The sequence below is a fragment of the Prionailurus viverrinus genome, unplaced genomic scaffold (genome assembly GCF_022837055.1).
Source record: "Prionailurus viverrinus isolate Anna unplaced genomic scaffold, UM_Priviv_1.0 scaffold_33, whole genome shotgun sequence".
Classification (NCBI taxonomy): domain Eukaryota; kingdom Metazoa; phylum Chordata; class Mammalia; order Carnivora; family Felidae; genus Prionailurus; species Prionailurus viverrinus.
In genome coordinates this window covers 6211532-6234083 of record NW_025927604.1, presented here as the reverse complement: position 1 = coordinate 6234083, position 22552 = coordinate 6211532, and the positions used below count along the sequence as shown (strand labels likewise).

General features: G+C 52.7%; 1 long non-coding RNA gene and 1 other non-coding gene across 4 annotated transcripts; both read left to right on the top strand.

Annotated features, from left to right (window-relative positions):
- Window positions 1–16009: 16009 nt before the first annotated feature.
- LOC125158306 (uncharacterized) lies at window positions 16010–21589 on the top strand. 3 transcript variants are annotated; one of them, XR_007149331.1, is made up of 4 exons: window positions 17544–17919; window positions 19218–19359; window positions 20467–20664; window positions 21471–21589. It is a non-coding gene; the product is annotated as an uncharacterized LOC125158306 (long non-coding RNA). The 3 variants fall into 3 exon arrangements; XR_007149330.1 differs by lacking the exons at window positions 17544–17919; window positions 21471–21589 and adding an exon at window positions 16010–16347 and having other exon boundaries at window positions 20467–20989; XR_007149329.1 differs by lacking the exon at window positions 21471–21589 and having other exon boundaries at window positions 20467–20989.
- Window positions 18724–18830, top strand: LOC125158357 (U6 spliceosomal RNA). Its single transcript, XR_007149367.1, has one exon. It is a non-coding gene; the product is annotated as a U6 spliceosomal RNA (small nuclear RNA).
- Window positions 21590–22552: the final 963 nt, after the last annotated feature.

The following is a 22552-nucleotide window of genomic DNA, read 5'->3' as shown; positions in this document are numbered from 1 at the left end:
AGGAACAAAATAAAGGACAGTTAGATAGGTAAAAAAAAAAAGAAAAAAAAAAAAAGAAAGAACTTAATACTGTGTTCATTTTTGACAAAGTGCCTTCTTTACCTTGTCTAATATTCACATATTTTCTGTAGGTTACCATGCAATGATACCAAGAAACTTTTCTTTGTTACTACAGTTATCATTTTAATCACTGTGTAATATTTTATTGATTTGATGTGACATAATTTATTTTTGATGTACAGATGTTGAATATCTAAGTTGCATTCAACTTAAAAAAATTTTTTTTAATGTTTATTTATTTTTGAAAGAGAGAGAGAGAGAGAGAGAGAGAGAGCGTGAGTGTGGGAGGGGTAGAGAGAGAGGGAGACACAGAATCTGAAGCAGGCTCCGGGCTCTGAGCTGTCAGCACAGAGCCTGATGAGGGGCTCGAACTCACGAACTGTGAGATCATGACCTGAGCCGAAGTCAGCCGCCCAACCGACTGAGCCACCCAGGCGCCCCGCATTCAACTTTTAATAAATAGAAAACACCACAGTGAAACATATTCGATATCTGTGTGCACAGAATTTTTGTTCTTCTGATTCGTTTCCTTAGGGCAGGTTCCCAGCAGATTGATTTCAGTGTCAAAGGGTTAGAACATTTGGAGGGTCTACATATGGTTCTGTTGCTTCTGGAAAGGGTTATAACAATTTTTACTGCCTTCAGGAGTTTATGAGAATCCAGTCACCAGGCAAGCACACCTCCACTCTGACAAATGTTTTAAAATGTTTCAGCAAAGAGTCCAGGTGAATGATTCTTGAGCTAGGGGAGGGCAAAATTACCTTCTATTTTATTGCTATTTTCAATTTTAAAATTTAAATTGAAGAATGATTCTTTGTGGACTGCATATTTCACATGCCTCCCTTTCTTGTTTGCAGAGAATGAAGTTTCCAAAATTATCTTTAATAAAACAGAATATATGAGGCTAGGCTATATTAGTAGGATTGATGTTCACGGTCTCTGAACTGTGAAATGTTGAAAGTGCACAGAGAGATATGACATAGCTTCTAAGTGAAAAAAAAAAAAGCCTATGTTTTTCATGCAGTGTTCTTCCAGAGACGAAGATTCTCCCCATTTTATTGTTTTGTAACCAGCCCACGCCCTCCCATCCCCCACGATGGTTATAGATGGCTCACCATCACTGCCAACGTGGATCTTTGGGGATTTCTGAGTGTGAAAATCATTTCGCAGTTATTGTAAATTCCCTCAGCTGCCTGGGTCCTCATCACCCGAGGGAGGTGGATTCACCCACTGTGTGATGTGCCCACCTCGGCCACCGGGAGGGCCGGGAACTCAACACCCAAGCCCTTTAATGAGAATCCGCTGCTGTCCTGAGAGCGCTTGGTGCCTCGACTGTTCTGTCAGTCATTTATAACGATATCATTTCCTTGGGGCAGGTTAGCCCAAGAGGGTGTTTGTGCTCTGTCTCTCAGAAGCAGAAAACCTGCTCTTCTGTGGTCGCTGTGGGACCCTCCCACCAAGTCAGGGTGGTTTGGCCACGTCAGCCTGGTGGGTTTGGAGGAGAAGTGGGGGGTGGAGGAGGGGCGCTGCTCCAGGGGGAAGTTGGTGAGAAAGCAAGGGGCTTTCTTGGAAAGTTAATGACAGACAGCCGAGGGCAGCCTTCCCTGTCTGTGGAAGCCTGTGAGGACAACCGGTGCGTGTTTGGTGACCGATGCTGCTTTCTCCGGTTGTTGAGGCAGCCCGGATCCTTTGCCTCTGTTTAGGGGCGTGTGGAGAGGAGGGTCCTGGCCCTAGGAGTTTTGATGCCGAAAAATGGCTTTGGTGGGATCCTGCAGACCTGATTGAGGAAGAAAACTTTTCACCTGGAAACAGAAATGAGCCCTGCCCCCGGGATTGGTCCCCATGAGCATGGCGTCTCCCTGGGAGATAGCGAGTTTCTGGGCTGAGGTGACCCAAGGGCACCTCCAATCTCTCAGCCTGTCTTTCACTTGTGCACCTGTGTCTGTTTGAGTCTAGGCCCTCCCCGTTGCCCTGGATGGACTTGAACTCTGGCTTCCCCCACGTGGTCTGCCGCGGGGAGATCTCGTGGCCCAGTTCTGGACTCTCTGAACCCGGCCCTCCCCCACCTAGGGGGCGGGAACGTGGGCCTTTCTGGTTCTTCCTCCGGAGTGGGAGAGAGCAGGATGTGTTTTACAAACCAGCTCACGTGTAGGCACGTGATGCCTCCGTGGATCCTCCTTACCCGCGCTGGTGACAGCAGTGGCCAGAAGACTGAGATGGGCTTCTGGGAAGGCTGCCAGGAGGAAGCAGACACAACATTGCCGGGAGAGTTGACTTGTTTCAGACTCACACCCTCATATCTTGCAGATGGCACCATGGCCCTGGCTGTCTCCCCAGTTAGAGACCACTGAAACCCCACACCCTGTGGGTGACCCTGTCCTGGCGTCTGCCCTGTGACACCTCTGCCCACCCCTCCCATTTCTGCTCCCACCCTCCGGGAACCCTCTGGGTTCAGGCCTTCATCATATATCGCATAGGGACTCCCTTCTTAATGAAGGATGCACATTAGCACTTTTCTCGTTAACCGAAAGAAATCAGAAGAGCAGGGAGAGTGGTCCCCCCAAGCGCCTTCCCCGGGAACCAAACTCCGCAACTCAGCATCCGGCCTCCAGAGCTCTGAACTGTGTCTGTGAGCATCTGTGATTTATCTTGACTTATTTTGAGCATCTGTTAGCAAGATGTGTGCTAAGGTATGAGAAAAGCCTGAGAGAGGTGATTTTGGGAGTCTGGGAAAGCTCAACAATTTCTCCATATACATTAATGGTAATTGTCTCTTCGCTTCATGCCGGTTTAGCTTATGGAAGTTTTTGCAGGAAGGCTTTACTTTCGATAGCAGGGCAAAGCCGTATTTCCGTTGTGTTTTATATATTGCACGTTTGTCACGTGTAGTGTGTTTACCATGTATTGTATCCTCATGGAATATCGTGTAGCCATGGTATCTCGCATACTGCGTATCGACTGTGTACCGTTCGTTCCTCGGATGCTGACTCATGGCCATGCGACAGGGCTCGAGAGTGGCCTCTGTGTCAGGGCTCGCCAACCCTGTGCGCCCCACGTGTTGGGCTGAGTGGCTGTTTTCCATCCAGCGAAGCCTGTTGCACTCACCTGCCCTGGGTCACGGGTCGGGTTACGTTGTCTCCGCTAGGCCTGAGGGTCCCTGGCCTGGGCCTCCCTGGCAACTTCCTTGCCTGCCTGTCGCTCCTCCTGGTTCTTACATTCCTTGACGTGTCCGCCGTCTCGCCCCCCAGGCTCAGCAGAGACCTGCCTTTTCTGCCAGGATCAGCCGCAGGTCTTTTCTGGAAACGTGCAGGCAGTTACACAGCACGGGATGGCTCACAGAGCGCCTCGGTGGACTTGAGTCCATTCTCTTGACCGTTGTCCCAGGGAAGTCTGGTTGGCGTCTGAGGCGGCCAGACTGAGGGGGCTGAGGTTGGCTGGCTGGAGCAGGGTCACGCAGCTCCGGTGAGGCAGGCTGGGGTCTGACCCATTCTTCTGCCTCCAGAGCCAGGCGATTCCACGGCCCCTGGGATTCACGGAAAGGTCTGCATTAATGCCCCCGATTGTGGAACCAGATTTATCTCCGTGACCCTCACTGACCTGCTAATTGTGCTTGGTCTTTATGGGCCGCTGGGGACATTCCTCTGAACTTGATTCTCCATGTGGTCTTTATCTCAGTCGATTTTAGCTCTAGCTCTGCTAAAGGGGTCCTGTGGGGGATCCCTCATGGTCCTGTCCAGTCCTCGATAACCTGCCAAGGTGCTGGGGCTCAGGGCTCAAGAAGGGGAGCTTCCTGTCGCGCCCCGTCCTCCTGTGCAGCGGTTCCCCGACTTGGAGATCCACACCTCACCCCTCCACCTGTAGCCTCCCTCCAACACACCACACGTGTGGCGCCTGCCACCTCACTCACTCACGAGCACACATGGCACCCTTCATGCTCACGTGCTTGTTCACAGTCACCACGCACGTGCTCACACCCTCATGGCACAGGCGCTCACACCAAGGGCCAGTCACGGTCAACACGCTCACGCACAGCCACGTACCACATGACGCACCAGTGCTGGTGCGCCCGTGGTCCACACCTTGACACGCACTCGCTTACCTTTTGGTCACTAATTGGTCCCGGAAGCGGGGGGGGGGTCGGGGGACACCCCCCCCCCCGCCCCTGCCCAGCATGCTCCAAGGATGCTCTGTAATCCAGGTTCCGGAGGAAGCCCCACTGCCCTCTTCTCCAGGGCCCGTAACTCCCAAGTGCCAGCTGTCTCCAGATAATCAGGTAGTTTTCCTGGTAGACTGATGGATGCATGCTCAAGGTATCCTTGTCTTTCGGGTGAGGGAGGGAAGCGGGACGAGGAGGAGAGCTGAAACAGGAAGCAGGACTGCCCGCCACACTTGGGAAATGCTCCCGGCAGTGCGTGAGGTTCCCTTGGGCAAAATTACGACCTAAGTCTCCGATTTGGGCATTGCCCCGCCCCTTCCCGACGCCTCCGGTTAGTCTGAGCGCTTAAATTCCTTTTCCTTATCGAGTATTGCAACTTCTGGACACACGACCGCATGTAGTTTGGCGAAGCTGTCAGTGTGTGTGCGTCCCCGAGGGCGTGTGTCTCCGTGCAAGGTGCGTGTGTCCGTGTGTGTGTTTGGCCTTGTGCCGGAACTATTTGGGAAAAAAGGGAAAGGATTGTAGGGCGCCTGATGAAAAAGTTCCCGGTGTGAACTCTCGGGAATACTTCGGAGCCGTGGAGTCGTGGTGTGAAAGGTTGACCCCTTTCTCCAGGCTCGCGCTTCACCCTTCTGACTTGGTCTCTGACGATCTGGAATGGGCCATGGGGCCTAGGATGTGGTGGGGGCCCACTGTCTTCTCCTGTCCCCTCCCCCCTGGCTTGGAGGAGTCTGGGGGCTGCAGTGGGGGCTCCTGGGGAGCTAGGGGGTGTGGCATGCTGAGGACTGGGCCCAGAGAGGAGACGAAGGGCCAGTCCCCAGGGATGAGGCCGAAAAGTGTGTCTGGAAGCGAGGCGCGGAGCCAGGCATCTGGGCTGCAGGCCCCTGCGCAGGACCATTGGAGCAGCGGGGAGCACACGGGTGGGCCCTGTGCAGCCCGAGGGGGGCGCAGGGAGGAGCATGAGTGGGGAAGTGGGTGTCAGCAGCATCCACGTGGCCAGATTGCCGTCTGCACCACAGCGGGCGGGGTGGGGGGGAACCCCTCGCAGGGAAATTGCAGCCCAGAAAGCAGGCGCAGAGAGAGGCTGCAGGAGGTGAGAGCCGGGCGCTCCCAATCCGGGGTATGTGCTCACTACGCTTTGCTAGAGAAAAGAATATTTGGAAACCACTTGTCCTGGGAAGGATGAGAATTAGCTTCTAGCACTTTCGAATTGGCTTGCTGGCCGAATGACTCACCGGAACAGATATGGGTGAGGAGAGAAGGGACACGTGCAAGGGGAAAATTTCTGACGTGGGGGGGTGGTGGTGGTGGTGAGCTTTTCGCTCATAGGACCGTGCTCAGCAGCTTAAGTTTGTAATCAGGTGGGAGGACGTTGGGCATAGAGTGGCTGAAGGCAGAGTGCGGACCACGTTGTAAGGGACCCTGGTTCTGGATCTCGTGGTTCTGGATCGGGATTTGGAATGTGACAAGCGGGCACAGCAGGGATCCTTTCTCAGGCCCTGGGGCCGTCTGGTGACAGCTGGTGACTCCATGACTCACGTCCTTTCTGCTTTCTGCTCATTTGCATGTTAGTACCCGCGTGTCTTTCCAAGGAAAACACATTTGTTATGAAGACAAAAAACAAACTACCTGTTATTTACTATTTAACATTTTTTTTGGTATGTGAAATCTCAACGTGCATCTAGAAGAGAGTCATTTGAATAAAGAGAAACATTAATTTTTATGAAGGCATGGGCTGGAGGGCAATTTTAGTCTTGGGTTCTTATTTTATTCTTTATTTCATGGTTTTTTTTTTTCAATAAAATAACAGCAGGAAAAATAAAAATTTGTTTTTATGGTATATTTTTTCAAGGGTTTTCACCGGATGGAGAAACAGGCTTCATTGTTTCCAGCTAGGCAGAAAGGAAGAAGCCCACATTGTAGCTTGGGCTAAATGACATCTTTTGAAAGTTTAAAAGGGGCAAAAGCCATTGCCAAATGTCCTCCTGGTTTTGGTGGGTAGATGCACTTTGGGCCCGTCTACAGCCCTTCGTTCCAGGCCAGCGGCTTCCTGCGGAGAAGAGCAGCCTTAGCAGTGAATGAACGTGGCTTCCCAGCCAAGACGACACTTCTGGGCTCCTGGCAGCTGAGGTGTTCTCTCGCGAGGAAAATGAAGTTAAGGGCGTTTCCGGGGAGAGCTGGGGGGCTCTCTGCCCCTCTGCAGGGGAGGCGCTGGCCTACTTAGAACCCCACTCCATTCGGCCTTCTCCACGGCCTAGCTCCTGGCTAGGGATCCAGCCCACCTGGGCGCTACCCAGCAAGTGAAGCTACTAGACGTGTCTCCTCAGAGCGGGCAGGAAACAGAGGCCTGGACACATTCCGTGGATGGCCCGGACCCGCTCTTAAAGTTATAGCCACATTGTTATTTATTGAACAGGAAAGGGAAATACATCATGCCGTCCAAATACATGGCCATGGACGTTTTTGGTCAAGTGTGCCGTGACCTGGGGCAAAGCTTTACCTGGGGTGGGGTGGGAGGGCAGGTGGAGGTAGGCAGCGAGGAGGAGAAGGAGAAATAAATTGAGACTGTTTCATCACACAGGTCAGCTGACACTTGAACCCCTCTTGTCACCTTGCAGAGATCTCCCCTTTCTCAAGGTGTGCGGAAATCGGGATTTACCATGGGCTATAACCAGTGCTTGAATCAGTAGGAGCAAACTTCTCTTTTACTGAGGCATGGACGTGTGTGGGGGACAGCCCTTATAAGGACTTTTAATCCACTCTTCTAATGAGGGCAGCCACAGAATGCTCCAAAATGAGATGAAAAATATGGAGGCAAGAGATAATTATTTATTAGTTTGCTGGAACTGCCATAAAACTGAATACCAGACTGGGTAGCTTAAACAACAGGAATTTACGGTCTCCCACTTCTGGAGGCTGGAAGTTCAAGATCAAGGGGTTGGTTTCTCCTGAGGCCTCTCTCCTTGCCTTGTAGGTGGCCACCTTCTCTCTGCCTTCTGTTCCATCTTGGGATGAATTCTCAATGTGGGACGAGTCTGCATGGACCACGGGCCCTGCAGCGGCTTGGAATTCTCCCCCTCTGGCCTTCTGGGTTCTTCACAGATATGATCTCATGCATCTTTGGAGAGACTCTCATAGAATTATTGCTTTTTCTCTTTCAGCAGAGTCTGGGTGATGGGCCATCAGCCAAGGATGGATTTTTACTGGGCCTTCGGAACCCTGTGCTGATTTTGGTCACCTGCACAAGGTGAGAAGGGACCAGGTGCTATTTAGAAGACCGTGGACGGGAAGCCGAGTGGCTCCCCAAGGCTGAAGTTAGCGGCAGAGCCCAGAACAGACTCAGGTCTCTTATCGCAGCCCCAGAATCCAGCATACCCGTCCCTTCTGAGAACCATCAATCCCACCTTGCTGACACCTGATAAGCAGGGAAGCCACTCAGGCATGTGAATGAGGGGAGGCTGTCGCTCAGGATTCAGCCAAGAGCCCTCTTCTCGAAGCTCTGTTCCTGTTACATTCTGCTCCCCACCTGCCCCCTCCCATGGACTCTTGGCTTCTAATGATAGTCTTTGTATGTGTCTGTCTGTCTGCTAACTGGTTATCTGTCTGACTCAGGGCCTCTGTGCAGTGGGGAAATTTGTGCATTGCAAAACCCGCCCAGCTGGGCGCGACAGCCCTTGTCTCATATATAGTGTCAATCAGACTGTAACCCCCTGAATTCAGGAAAGATTTAGTGTTCAGCTTTCTGTGGGTGATTCCCAGCATGTTGCTGGGCATATAGGAAGCTTTCTGTATGCTTGTTGAATAAATGAATGAATGAATTTCAACATGGAATTTTGGATATGGTAAAAAAAAAAAACCCAACGCTTCTTTCTTCCGACAGGTGCAGACATCTCTACGATGTCTTTGACTGCATGACCTTGGATGTTGTCAGGGATGGGACACCCACTCACCAAGTAACAATTTCCCTACTGGGAAACATGGGCACTAAAAACAATTTGTTATAGCCGCTGAACTTTGGCTCCTTCTCTTCTACCCTGTGCTCTTAGCTCAGGGCAGGACTTTGGAGGTCCCTCATGCAGGGGTTCTCAGAAGGGAGAAAGAAAATGCCTTCTGGGTGGGGCCCAGTAGGGTGGAGAAGTCAAAGATCATTTGAGAAAAGTAACGCACTGTTATATATTTTGAAATTTTGAAAATGAGAGAAAAACCCTATTATTTTAATGATAACAATTATTAGCGATAAAAGGATGAGAGATTATAAGGGGAGGGACAAGGTGGGGGGAATGAGATGGTGATCTGTCATGAGGTGGAAACCGATTTCTCAGAGTTCACCTGGTTATGTTGTTTTGAGTTTTGAACCACATGAACATTACCGCCTGGGTGGAGTGGACATTAAAATGTTAAAATGAAAATCAGGACAAACAAAATAAAAGGAGACGAATCTTACTCAGTTGGGATGAGAAGGACATAATGATTCCCTAGCCCATCCCCCACCCAATTGCTTTTGGCTGCCAAAACGGGGTCCCTTTTCGAAGGTTACCAGACACTTGGGTGATTAGGCCCCCTCTCTTTGGGGGAAGAACTGGAAACTAGAGAGGTAGTGTTCAGTCCGGTTACCAAACAGTCACCTCCATTTCTCTGCCTTTCGGACACCCTATGTGCATAGGGATTTCAGATGCATAGGGATTTAGGAGGACACAGTTTGGCCTGAAAATGTGTGTGAATCCCTCCATTCAATTCCTTATGAGTTATTACCTTGGAGCTGACATCAGGTGTAGGTATTTGCTCCTCAGCTATGGAGAGAAACATTTGAAAACTTACTTCTCAACTTCTCTGCACCTACATTACATGGCAAAATGAAAAACCAGTCACTTGGGAATACACGAAAAGGATGCTCATCTTTATTGACTCATACTTACAAATCAGATCAAGATGCCATTTCTTTTCCAATTATATTGGCCAAGATGAGAGCGTTTGGCCGTCTGCAGTATTGACGAGGTCATGGAATAGGGTTCTCAAATGCTCTCGGTGGTAGCCCCCAGATTTGTGTAAATTGATTTAGATTTCATTTTATTTGGTGGCAATTTTACATTAAATATCAACTTCACAAGTGCATATATTTTGAGTCTTCCTTTTATTTTATTTTTTATTTTGGAAGGAGAGCAAGTGAGCAGGGAAGAGGGGCAGAGGAAGAGAGAATCCCAGGCAGACTCCAAGCCTGATAACTAGGCTTGATCCTACAACCCTGAGATCATGACCTGAGTCAAAATCAAGAGTCGGACACTCAATGGACTGAGCCACCCAGGCACCCCGAGGCTTCCATTTCTAATTCTAGGGATTTATCCTGCAACTATACTCTGACAATGTGAGCATAGGTAGGTGAACAAGGTAAGAGCTCGGTAGGTAAATTCTGATACACTATAGAACGGGATATTATACTGCCACTGAAATGAGTAAGACACTTTTTGTGTGGAAAATATGACAAGATATGCTATTTGACGTAAACAAAAACGCAAAAACTAGTGATGATGATATCCAACTATTCTTTGCACAGAGATATTTGTACGTGTCTGTGTAGATGAAAAATTTCTGGATGGTTGCATAGAAAACTGTAGACAGTGATTACATCTAGAGAGTGAGGGGCTCTATGAAATGAGCCGGAAATTGTCTTGAGATTATATAACATTTTGGAGTGACCAAATTTGTTCTCTATGGGCATATGAAATTTTTGTTTTGACAAGGCAGCCCCTCCTGCCACCAAAAATCTAACCCCTCATAAGCCATTCTGAAAATCAGATTGGATAATTCAATTCTCAATTCAATAAACTTTTATACACACGGATAATGTTCCAGCCACTGGGTAATGTATGTAAAACAAAACTGCTTCACAAACTGTTAACCACCATAAAAACCGAGAGCAACGATTTATTTTAAATAGTACGGCTAATTAACCAAATATTTATAAGAACCAGCTTCCATTTATAAGAAGGAACCTTCTAGAACATCGAGATTCATTGCAAATAAGCAGCCATTTTATCAAGTGCGGGATTTTAACAATACAGAATCACAGCCTTAAAAAAGCACATACCTAACAGCTCCCTCCAAAGCCGTCCAGAAAGCCAGAAAGTGGTGTGAAGAAATTTTAGGAGCTTGGAGAGGCGGTACCTGTCACAAGGCCTGTGATGGGCGGGAGGCAAGGGGACAGAGAAGGCTATGTCGCACCCATCTGTGGGTCACAGGGCAGGCATCCTTTCTCAGGGGAGCCATTGTACCACCTTCATTCTCTGACTCATTCTTACTGTGACTTCTCAGCTTGTAGAGGTTTAAAGGTGTTGTAAATATTCGTCATTCCATTAAATAACATCTGGTCTGAGCACCCACCACCTCTGACTGCAGTGCCGGGCAGGGGGGTGGGGTTGATTTCCATCTCCCTGGACGCTCCCAGGGCACTGATGGTATCAGGCAAGTCTCTTTAGCTCAGATTTCTTCTGTAGTCAGGTGGCCTGCCAGCTCTGGGCGGGTTTCTTCTTGGATTGTAGGAAATGGGCTATAGCGTGTGTCCTAATGGTCCTACGAGGCCGCGGCTGGTGCGTATTCCAACCTCGTCCCCCAGACCAGCGTGAGTCCACAGATCAATGAGCCGGCCATCCTGGCTCTTCCAGGACGATTCCTAGTAGGTAGAAGAGGATACAATTTCTTAGAGTCCAAAAGATACTACACTGCCCTTCGGGGTTTCACACGGCCGTCCTTCCTCCCCCTTCCCTGCAGGAAGCAGTCAGTGTGCATGGCCCAGCTGCTTCGTGCTTTGGAGGAGGGAAGACAGGCTGTCCTGCAGGCAGGATGGCTACTGAGATCGGTCTCACCAGGCGATGCTCTTCCTGGGGAGACAGGCCTGGAGCCATGTGACTTGGGCTCAAGTCCCAGCTCTGGTGCTTAGCACTACTAACTAACACCCTGGGTGGTCCAGGCAGCCTCTCTGTGCCTTAGTTTCCTGTCTGTGAAAGAGGGACAACAACAGTGAGATCACCCAGTGAGCCAGGACAGGAAGAGCAGAGGGGACCGGACTTTGGTTACAGAGGATGAAGGGAGCACGGAGCCGCGGGCACCTTTCTTCTTCTCTCCTTCTAGTCATGCTTTGGCTTGCAAGACTGTTCTGGTTGATCTCTTTTGGAGGCTTTTGACCTGAGGGCCTGTGGGACTCCGTGGGGCTCTGGGAAAGCCAGGGGGGTCAGTGTGGACCCCGAGCAGAGGAGGGCGAGGAGGGCTGCTCAAGGCCAGAAGCTCTAAGGGGAGGGGTACGAGGCTCTGAAAGGTGGACCTGGCCTCAAATGGGGCTCTGCCTTTGACTGGCTGGCTCTCTGGGTTCTGGTTTCCAAATCTGTAAAACGTAGATGGCCTTACACCAAGTTGGTTCAAGAACTGGAGAGATTAGGCATTTAGTGCAGTGTGCCAAACTGGTATTTATCACGGAGCTGTTGGCTCTGCGACTGGAACTGGGGGAGGCGGGCGGGACTCAGGACGAAAGCCCTGCTTTGGGGAGGGAACCAGAGGGCTTCCCCTGGTTGTACCTGGGCCCTGCAGCACCCAGGCTTGCTGCAAAGCCCTGCCATTGTTCCGTGGCACTCATGGTTGGGGCCTGCTACGGCGGGCTGGCAGCTATGGTGACATTTGTCACTGCTGGAGGACACCTTGAGTGAGACAATGAGCTGGGACCCGGGAGACGGGGTGGATCTGGGAGTACAGGGTGTCTGTGCCGTGGCGGTGCCGCTGGTATATCCTGCCTGGCAGCCTTCTAGCAGGCAGAGCCTTTAGGGGAAAGCCAGGTTCCCCAGGAACCTGGGGAAGGCCCCCCCCCCCCCAAGGAAGGCCGGTGGGGGAGGGGAAGCAGAAGTTGGACCGCTCACTTCCTCCCCTCCCTGGTGCGCACTCAGCACGCTGTACTCCTTGGGGTCTTGATGGGTTCACCCCAGAGTAAAGCCGGCAGCCTCGGAGGGTCAGATGTGCCCTTCCAGCTGGGCTGGGCGTCTGCCTGGGGCGGCCTGGTGTTCACACCTGGGGTCCCAGCCCCAGAGCAGGCCTCCGGACAGCCAGGGAGACCCTGCTATTCCTGCCGCACGGCCAAGTGCGGAGTCTGCCCTCACCCCTCGTTTTCTCACTTTACGGCAAACGTGGGTAGAGTTGACAAGGTTTTTGACCTTCCAAACTCCAGTCTTTGGGTTTTGCGGCACACCCATCCCAAATTTGGGGTGGCTTTAAGATTTGTGGCTGGCTGTCTTGAGCTCTTCCATGCCCTGTCTTGGAAATGAGCTGTTCTGGCTCTGGAGGGGGTGATCTGACCCAGGACTGCCTTCGTGGCCCCTGTGGGGTCCGGCCTGGCCCCTGGCTGACTCTGACTCCACCCACGTCGGTGTGGTGTGGACGGCTGCTCACCCCGCCCCCACCTCCCCCAGGCTCTGCCCCACCCCCTTGCTGCAGCCCCTCTCTACTCTACTCTTCGGCTCTCAACTCCTAGGCTTGTTCTGAGCGGTAAACGAACCAGCCAGAAGTCCCCCTGGCTCTGTACCCATTGCTCTGTCTTCTGAATTTGGCTCAAATCTTGCCTCGGGGACCCTTGGCACTGTGACCCCTGTGGCTTGCCCAGACCTACCCCGGCGTCCCCAGGGGTCCAATGTGAATTCGACTTTAGGAAGAGGCAGGCAAAGCTGGACATGCACAGAGGGGTGTACCGTTTCTCCCTGCCTTCCCTCCTGCCCCTCGGCCTCTGAGACCTGCCAGCCCCTTTCTTGGAGCCCAGCGTCTCCTCCTGTGTTGCCAGCAGCTGAGGGCCAGGCTCCTGTTTGTGAGCTCAGAGCTGTGTTGAGGACGGGGTGTGGGAATACCATATGATTTCACTCATATGTGGAATTTAAGGAACAAGCAAAGGGAAAGAAAGAGAGAGAGGGAGAGAGAAACCAAGAAACAGACTGTTAATTACAGAGAGCAATCTGCTGGTCACCAGAGGGGAGGTTGGTGGGGATTTGGGTTAAACAGGTGATGGGGGTTAAGGAGTGTGCTTGCCGTAATGAGCACCCGGTGATGTAGGGAATCGTCTAGACGGTAGACCTGAAACTAATACGACACTGTAAAAAAATAAAAATAAAGTTACACTTACAAAAAAAGTAAAAAAGAAGTCTAACTCCACCCACACACGAAAAACATAGGGGAAAATAAAAAAGAAGGGATGTGGGAGCTGGTATCATGGAGGAAAAGCTTCTTCTAGAAGTGCCCAGTGCCATCTCTGGGGGACCAAGTTCCACACTCCGTCGCCAGGAACCTGATCACTTCCGGGGCGCCTTCAACACGGCCACGTTTCCTTCTGTTTCTGAGCACGATGGCTTCTCAAATGTCAGTATCTTCAATTGTCACCTTGCACCGTCCATGTCAGGTGACTTGTGGCCAACTTAGAAGTGGAAATTCCAGACATTTCTGTGTGGTTTGAATAACAGTAATGAAAAAGGATCCTAAAACAAAATGCAAAAGGCCCCAGAAAACCCAAACGTTCACAGATCCCCAAACCCAGTTGTGTTTCTCCTTCCTCAGGAAAGCGACGGAGTTTTGAGCTCTTGCTGCTGAGGTGCGTGACCGAGGGCACATTTCAGGTGCTCTGGTGCTGTGGGGGCTCGTGGCAACGGCGAGCGGGTCGCTCGGGTTCCAAATGGACCGGGAAGGTTGCAGCTTGTATTAGTCTCTGGACTAATACGAGGGTTCTCGGGAGAAACAGGACCAGGAGCTGATAGGAAGGGTATGTGTGCCTCCATCAACAATTTTCTCACCCATAAAACAGGTAACAATACTTTTTAACTTGTAGGGTTCTTATAAAGATTAAATTAGGGGCGCCTGTGTGGCGCAGTCGGTTAAGCGTCCGACTTCAGCCAGGTCACGATCTCGCCGTCCGTGAGTTCGAGCCCCGCGTCAGGCTCTGGGCTGATGGCTCAGAGCCTGGAGACTGTTTCCGATTCTGTGTCTCCCTCTCTCTGCCCCTCCCCCGTTCATGCTCTGTCTCTCTCTGTCCCAAAAATAAATAAACGTTGAAAAAAAAATTAAAAAAAAAAAAGATTAAATTAAATGATGGATGATGTATATTTGATACGCTAGCCAACACTGGTTGAGTGTTTCCCAACAGTCCTGGACACTGTTCTAAGTACTGTACAGACTCATTTAACCCCTTCCCACAACCCTATCAGGTAGATATATTATTATTATTATTAATAATTTTTAATGTTTATTTTTGAGAGGGAGAAAGAGAGAGAACTGGCCTGTGTAAGCTGGGGAGGGGCAGAGAGAGAGAGAGAGATCGAGATCCAAAGGATGCAGGGGATCCACAGCAAGCTCCATGCTGACAGCAGAGAGCCTCACTCAGGGCTTGAACACCAAATATTATCTCCACGTATTTTTATTTTTTAAAAACAGTTTTATTGAGACATAATCCACATCATATGATTCATTGCTTCTTGGTAGATTACATTATTAGCTTTGTAAAATCGTGATAAATCATACGTAACATAAAAATGTCCATTGAAACCACTTGAAGTGACAAGTCAGTGACATTAATTACATTTACAGTGCTCTGCAGCCCCCCGCCCCCCACTATTTCCCAAACTTTTCATCTTCCCCAAACAGAAACTGTGTGACTGTTAAGCATATTATACCCATTTCATGGATGAGAAAACCGAGGCACAGAAAGGTGAGGAAACTTATCCAAGGTTACTCAATAAACACGTGGTGGAGGCAAGGTTTGGCTCAGGTAATCTGGGTCCAGAGCTTGTGTTCCGAATCTCCAGTCTGCACTGGGTATCCGATAATGGCTAATGTGTGCTGACAGCCCGTAAGTGCCCCTGCTTTTCTTCAATCCTTACAGGAAGTCTACAGATAGCTATTTTACAGTTGAAGAAACTGAGGCTCAGGGAGGTTGCCTAAGCACAATCATGGTGTGTGGCAGGCAGAGTTGGCCTGCCTGCCCTGAAGGGTCACGGTCTTCCCACCTTGCAGCACACCCTTGCGCCGGACCAACGGGGTCTTACGGCTCTACTGGCCCTCTAACACCCAGCACACGTTCAGTACCCCAAAGACCAGCGGAAATGTCCTCCAAGACTGCACTTGGGAGGCAAGCCCGGCGGTTTCCAGGAGCCAGAGGACAACGCAAGGCAAGGCGGAGGAAACTTCAATCCAAAGGCAGGGCCCGGGGTTCCTACTCTGGGTCATGAGAGTCGGCAGGGGAAGAAGGCTCAGTGTGAAGCTGGAACTGCGTGCGGGGGAAGGGATGCGAGTCCTCTCCATTCCATTCCACAGAGGGTCCTCAAGGAGCCCCCAGTGTCCGGCGGTAGGGCGGCCCCGGGGAATCTGCCTGAAGCACAGAGAGTCTGATCAGCCGAGTTAGAGGTTTGCACAAGTTGCGAGGGTGGGGGTAGGGTTTTGAGGGGGGTGTGGAGGTGGGGTGATTAAAAGAGAGAACAATTATATCTGGGTCCAGGAATAACGAAAGGCTTCCTCTAAAAAAGTCTTGAGCAAAGAAACGGGATTTAAAAAGAGGTGATTTTGAGTTACAGGAGATGCCAGGAGGCAGGCACGCGAGGGTATAGGGCGGACCAGGCTGGGAGGTTCACCAGGTGGAAACCCGGGCGGGGCGGGCGGCGCAGCGAGCGCGGGGTGGGCGGGGCCTCTCCGAGCCCCGCCCCGGGCCCGCCCCGGGGCCCGCCGCCTCTTCCCGTGAGAGGTGGGGGGCGGGTCCGGCCGCGGAACCTGCGCCTGCGCCCGCACTGCGGCCGCGGCGACCGGTTTTTCTGACCCAGCTGGAAGGGCCGGCGCAGGTGGCCTCGAGTGCGTGTTCCTCTTGGCCTCTGATGTCTGCCAGGGGAATTCAGCAACAGGGACTCCTGTCTGGTGCTCTGACCCCAGCTTCCTCAATCCAGGCTCTAGAGAGGCGCCCTCAGCCGAGCCCCGGGGTCCCGCGGGCCGCGGACCCTCCCTCCCTTTCCCTGCTCTGCACCCCGGGCCGGCGCTCCGTCCTGGGCGGATGCCCCTCCGCGCCCTGTGGGCCCGCGCCGGCGCTTGTCCCCGTCCCGACCTGGGTTGGCCATCACCCTGCGTTGGGTCGGGTAAGCACCAGTCTCCCCACCCCCCCTCCCCCCAGCTCTGAGACCGCTTCTGTTTTAAGACCGCGCGTCGTGAGGCATCCAGGGCGTGTTACGGGACCAACGCGTGAGTGTGTGATGCCCGCGTGCCTCGGGCAGAGCGCCCCTTCCCCATGGCCGTGAGCAGGTGGAGAAAACACCGTCAGGGGGCATCTCCGGGGCAGGAGTGGGGCCTCCTCCCCGCTGGGGCCCGAGCCGAGCCTCTCCCCTCAGGCCCACATCCCACAGCTCAGGTGTGCCCCTATCCTGTCCTCAGGCATTGAGTCCCCAAGCTGGGTGAGGCCTGGGGCGGGGGAGGAGGAAGCAGCTCCAACACGCAGAGGAAAGGCTCTTTCCTACCGATTTGGGGCTGGTGGGGGTGGTGGCAGCCCGGGCCCCCGCGTCTCGGGACTGCCTGCCCTCAGAACAGGAGCTGGGGGACCTGTGACGGGGACAGTGCCCTGTATTTCAGGGCTGCGGAAGGCAGCTCTGACTTCTTCAACATTCCTGGAAAATGACCTCAATTTTCTGGAAGAGGGAAGGAGGATCTGGTTCTTGGAACATTCCCACTTCTTCACACAGATGCCACTCACTCAGTTGCACGTGAAGGCTGGGGCATCTGTGGTCAGCACTGGCCCCGGTCAGGCTGTCCCCAGCCAGGGAGCCCAGCCCTGGCTCAGCTCCTGCGGTGGCGATCCGTCCAGCGGCTCTGCGTGGACCTGCCTGCTCTCTCATGCCTGTCCTGAGCCTCCTTGACCGGAAGCCGGTCAAGCAGGCCAGTAACGGCCCTGGGGGCTTCCTGGGGGAACTCTGTTATGCTGTAAATGGCGTCCTCGGGCTGCTCTGTCCCAGGGCTGACTGGCCACCTGCCACCCATCTTTCTCTCTTCTGCCACTGTGCCTTTCCTGCGTGTGGCCTCTCTGACCAAGTCCTGCTGAGCAGGGAAGGACTAAGAGGTTAAGCAAGGGCAGGAGGAAGGTGGGGGTGGAAGGGCTTGCCACCTCTGGGCTCTGGGACCATGTTGTGACCCAGGAGGATAAGTGTCAGTGGATCCGTTTGGTGTCAGAAAAAGCAGGCGCCCTGGCCCTTTTCTGGAGGTGCTGGGATCCTTTCTCCATCTTTCCCTCCAGCAGGTGCCTCTGGCCTTGGTGTTATTCTTGCTTCCCTCCAGGGTGTCCTCATCCTAGAGGGCCGTCTGGGGGGTCCTCTGGGACCTTGGGTTGGCAGTGTCTCGGGGCCGCAGTCCACTTCACCTGAGCCCTTTGCGGCACGTGGCTGTCTCACGATTCCCCAGCGGGACTTGGGGCTTTGTTGCTGCATCTGGCTGTACCCGGGAGGCACTGACATGTCTGCTCACCGCTTGATCCGCAGGGGCTGTGTTTGTGCTTTCTGGCATTGTATTCGGCCCCGAGCGCTTACTGGACACTCAAGAAGTGGCTGTCCCTTCTCTGGCTGCTGTCTGCTAGCCCTCTCACCAGCCTGGGCTCTGTCACTCGGCCTGTCTGCTTTAAGGAATACTCAGTCTACCCCAGCACACTCCCTCTGCTTGAAGAGCGGGTGAGTTCTCTGAGCGCCTCTCCAAGCCCCGTCTCACATCCTCTCCCCCTCTCCTGGCTTTCGGTTCACAAAGGGCTGCCCCAGGTCCTCCCATGTACACAGAGGTGCTGCAATTTCCAGAAGAATCCTGGGGCCCGAAGAACCCACCCAGCAGGCAGTCGGCCCCATCACCCCGCTGGCCATTTCCTGGCCTCCCTAGGCCCTTCTCTCTACAAGCCCAGCTCTTGGGAACCCCGGCTCTTCCCTGCCAAAGGGGAAGGCCTCACCCCCACCTCTGTGACCCCAGGACAGTTTTGTTCCCCCTGCCTCAGCAGCTCTCCCACCTCTGGTAGGGTCAGCAGATTCTCTCCTGCCTGTTGGGCACCCTGCTCCAGGCCACATGATCTGGGCAACGTCACAGCTACCCACATATCTGTTCCGTTGCAACCTGTGACCTTGTTCTCTAAGACAAGGCCGTAGGGTTTTCTCATTTGCCCCAGAGTTACCTAAAGGGCTGTAGGGTGGTAGGCAGCCCCCACACCCTGAGGGCCAGGGCATGATCTGATGTGGTCACCCAAGGTTTCTCAAGGGAGCGTCATGAAAAATTTCTGAGTTCCACATTGTCACAGAACAAAATAAAACCCTAATTGCTTCACACCCTATACCACCCTACCAGGGACAAAATCAGAGCTTGCACTGGGGGGGGGGGGGCAGTGATGGGTGCCTTTGTCACGGGGTGTGCAAAATTGCGTGCCTGCCCTTTCCCCTGCCTAGCCCAGTTCCCTGAACCCTGGGACGTATGGAAAGTCACAAGTGTTTTTTCTCGTGCTCGCTTCGACAGCACGTAGACTAAAATGGAAGCAACACAGAGAAGATTAGCGTGGCCCGGGAGCTGGGATGACACCCAGATTCACGAGGCGTTTCGTATGAAAAAAATAAAGTCACAACTGATTTTTCTTTTCAAGTCTGTTGACAAGTTGCAGAGTTTGCCTTCCGAAAGTGGATGCTCCGTTCAGTTTAACGCATTCGTTAAATAAGTAGAATTACTTGAGTCCCTGCTATGGGCCAGACAGCATGCTGCGTGGACCGTGGGGACACAACAGGGAGCAGGGCACACGCAGACCGCCCTCCCCGTCTTTGAATTCAGCTCACATCCCAATTCTGCCATTTACCGGGTCACCTTGTGCAAGTCATCGGATCTCTCTGTGCTTCAGTGCTCTTTCCTATCAGACGAAGATGGGAGTTCCTGCCTCACTGTATTTGCCTGGCAAGTAGTAGGTGTTCAATAAACGGCCGCTATTCTCATTGCTCTTTTCCAGGTTGGAAGGAGAAAGGTGTCCTCTTTCTGCTCATGTGGAAATTGCCTGGGAAGCTAGTAGCTGTTGGCTCTGAAGGCAGTTGGCTGTCCTGAGTTTTCGAGTCCCTTGGAAGGATTCTGGGGAGTTGGCCGATTGGCTGCAGGTACCTGCCAGGCTGCGGGCCGTGCCGAGTGACCCGGAGTTGGGGCTGTCGCTATGTCCTGTTCTAATTTCTGTTTCTCTGTGTGCTTTGTAATTGGGCCACTCTTTCAGTCGGCTAGAGCAGTTAATGACCTTGAGAAATGATCCCAGCCCTGAATATAGAATCCTGCTCTTTTGAAGTCACCCACTTCCTTTGTGGGTCTAAACGTGTTTGTGTTTTCCCTCTCGGGCATGCCTTCTCTTCCGCTTTGATGCCCGCCTCTGTAGCAACAGGGCTCGGAATTATTAATTCCTACTGCGCAGTGAGGTGCAGTTTTATTACACAGAAAGGGGGAAAATATAATTGCTGTCTCGAGTAATCATTTTCTGAAGGCTGCAAGCATAACCTTTCATTAATATTTCATTCGCGGCCAGGGTGGGTAACTTGAATAGGCCTAAAAATATTGTCCCCTTTGCATGGCGAGATCAGGAGCTGGGAGCCAGTGGCTCTTCAGTTGTTTGCAATTATTTCTAAAATTAAAAATGTTTAACCCATTAACCCATAAGAAAGCAGACGAGAGACTTACAGAGACACAGCTTCTTACTGATTGGGGTAAAGGTGCAAATCCCAGGCATAACGCATCTCAGCCCCTCCATTTGGGGAGTCATCTCACTGCCCTCGCAGTGGATTTGGGGCACGGGGTCTGGGGGCCAGTGACTCACTGATCAAAGTGAGGCCGCCAGGTCATGTCCTATAGGTGCCGTGAAGCTGGACATTCGCAGGTCACTGGGTTTAAGGATGCCGTGGGAAGTGCCATGGTCTTTGATGTTCCCTGGAGAGAGGCACTTGAAGCCTTCAAAGTGTCTCCCTGGAGAGAGCCAAAAGCTGATTCTCAGGTTGGGAACTGGGGAGACTCTGCTCTTGGGGCAGAGAGGAGGCAGGCCAGTGGGGAGAGCAGGAGCTGAGCTGGTGGAGGGAGCATTTCGGAGCCTCGGTGATTGCTGGCCATTCTGGGCAGCTTCCTTCAGCTTCCTTCCCAGTCCTGGGGAGTCCAGCTGGTTGGGGACCCAGTGATGGCTCCTGGGTGACTAAAGTCCCCGCTTTTCATGTCCTCACACTATTTCACAGACCCAAGCTCATCTGACGATGTGAACAGCCTCCTGAGACCTGCAGGAATGTGATGACATCAGTCCTTGTCCCCCTAGCTGGTCCACTTTAGCTCATGGGATCCTCTGACGACCTCCCTGGAAGGAGACGCTCCCTTACAGATGGGGAAGCTGGGCCTTTTGGCTGAAGTCATTGATTCCCGAGGTCACACGGCTGTAGGTGAGCTGGGATTACTCAGTGGCCTGGCCGGGTGTGGACACCTGTGGATCTTGGCGGGGGTGTGGGCTGCTCAGCGCTGGGTGACCACAGCGGGACTGATGTGTGAGGCCACGGCACTGTGGGTTCTTGCTCGTCGGGCCTCCCTCCACGTTTGGGTTTGCAGGGGTCCTGACTCCTAACTCCGGGCGTGTCCACGTGAGGGGGGACAATCACTAAACTCTGTAAACATCATGGGGATTTTTAAGAACATCCTTGCTCAGGCCTGGGGTTGCTATGTTTCTGTGTTCTTGGCTCACTGTGTTTTCCTGGAAAAATAAATAAATAAAAAACACTGGCCAATAGGTTTATTGCCATATATCATTCATGACAAAGATGGTTATCCTTCTTAGTTACTAATCACCTTGGGATTTCTAATGTTTATTTTTGAGAGAGAGATAGAGCATGAGTAGGGGAGGGGCAGAGAGAGAGGGAGACACGGAATCTGAAACAGGCTCCAGGCTCCGAGCTGTCAGCACAGAGCCTGACGCGGGGCTCGAACCCACAAACTGTGAGATCGTGACCTGAGCCGAAGTCGGACGCTTAACCGACGGAGCCCCCCAGGTGCCCCAGTCATCTTGGGGTTTCTAGATGTGCTCACGTTTGGGCCCCAAGACGTGGTGTTGTCAGGGGCTCTCTCTTCAGGAGAAAGGCCACGGGGTCCATAAACCCTGAGACCGGGTTGGGGGCCCTGGGGGAGGCTGGAGAGGAGTGAGGACTTGAGGAGCAGCTGTGAGATTAGTTTTTCTTTTCCTCTGCACCCGGAACAGGGCAGAAGGTGTCAGGACAGACACGGGTGGCGGCCCCCCTGTTCCGGGTGCTCGCTGTTGAGCCCGTTTGACCTGCTGACCTCGTGTTACACACGAGGAAATGGAAGTCCTCCGAGGCGAAACAACACCCAGGCGCCAGGTGAGTGCACAGAGCAGGGTTCGAAGCCAGGTCCTGTCCCCGCCAGCCCAGGGGAGAGCTGACCCCACAGAGCGGTGGCTCCTGGCCTCTCCCTCTGCCGGACTTTTCCCCTCTTCCTCCCTTCGCTCCGTGATTATGTGGCTCCTGCCAGATCCAGAATCCAGACCCTCTGGTAAAACCACTTCTGAAGAGGTTTAGACAGTGACTGCATTTCCCCCCACCCTGTACTCATTCTGTTTCGCAAACAAAGTATTGCTCACTGAGAGCCTGACTTTTCCTTCCTAATCCCCTGCCCCAGAAGGAGCCGCAGCTGATGGCCCGGTGTGTGCGTGCCGGACTTCTGTTTCCAGGCAGATATGAACCTTTAAAGATATATGTAGTTTTTTGCACGCAGAGAACTTTTTATTTATCCAGAACGAGTACCTATAAGCAGATGATTATAGCGATGCTTGTGAAAGTCAAAGATTGCCAGTAGCCTTAATAGGGGTTCGGTTCGATCTGTGATAGAGCCTTCCAGAGAATTACTGTTTGTCTGGTAGAAAAAGGGCTCTGCACGCACAGCCGTGAGAGCTGTTTACAACATGTCATTAAACGTAAAAACCGAAGGACAGATTGTCGGCATCGTGCGGACACAGCGTCCTGGGCAGCTTCACGTGGAAGCGTATCCGGCTTGGGCAGCCGTGGCAGACACAGCCCAGAATCCCCTGGGCTGACTTGACAGCACGGTCAGTGGCTGGATGTCTGTGGCCCAAGCTGCCTGTGACACCGGGACGCCTCCAGAGAGCCCTGGGCTCCCCTCCCCCCGGAAGTTACTCGCTGCCATGTGCCAGAGAAGTCCTGTGGAAAGTGCTCGGGCAGGGGCGGGGAGGGGCCAAGGGCAGGGGAGACCGTGGTGATCCCCAGCTTGAACTGAATCCTCCCTGGAGGGCAGCGCCTCAGAACT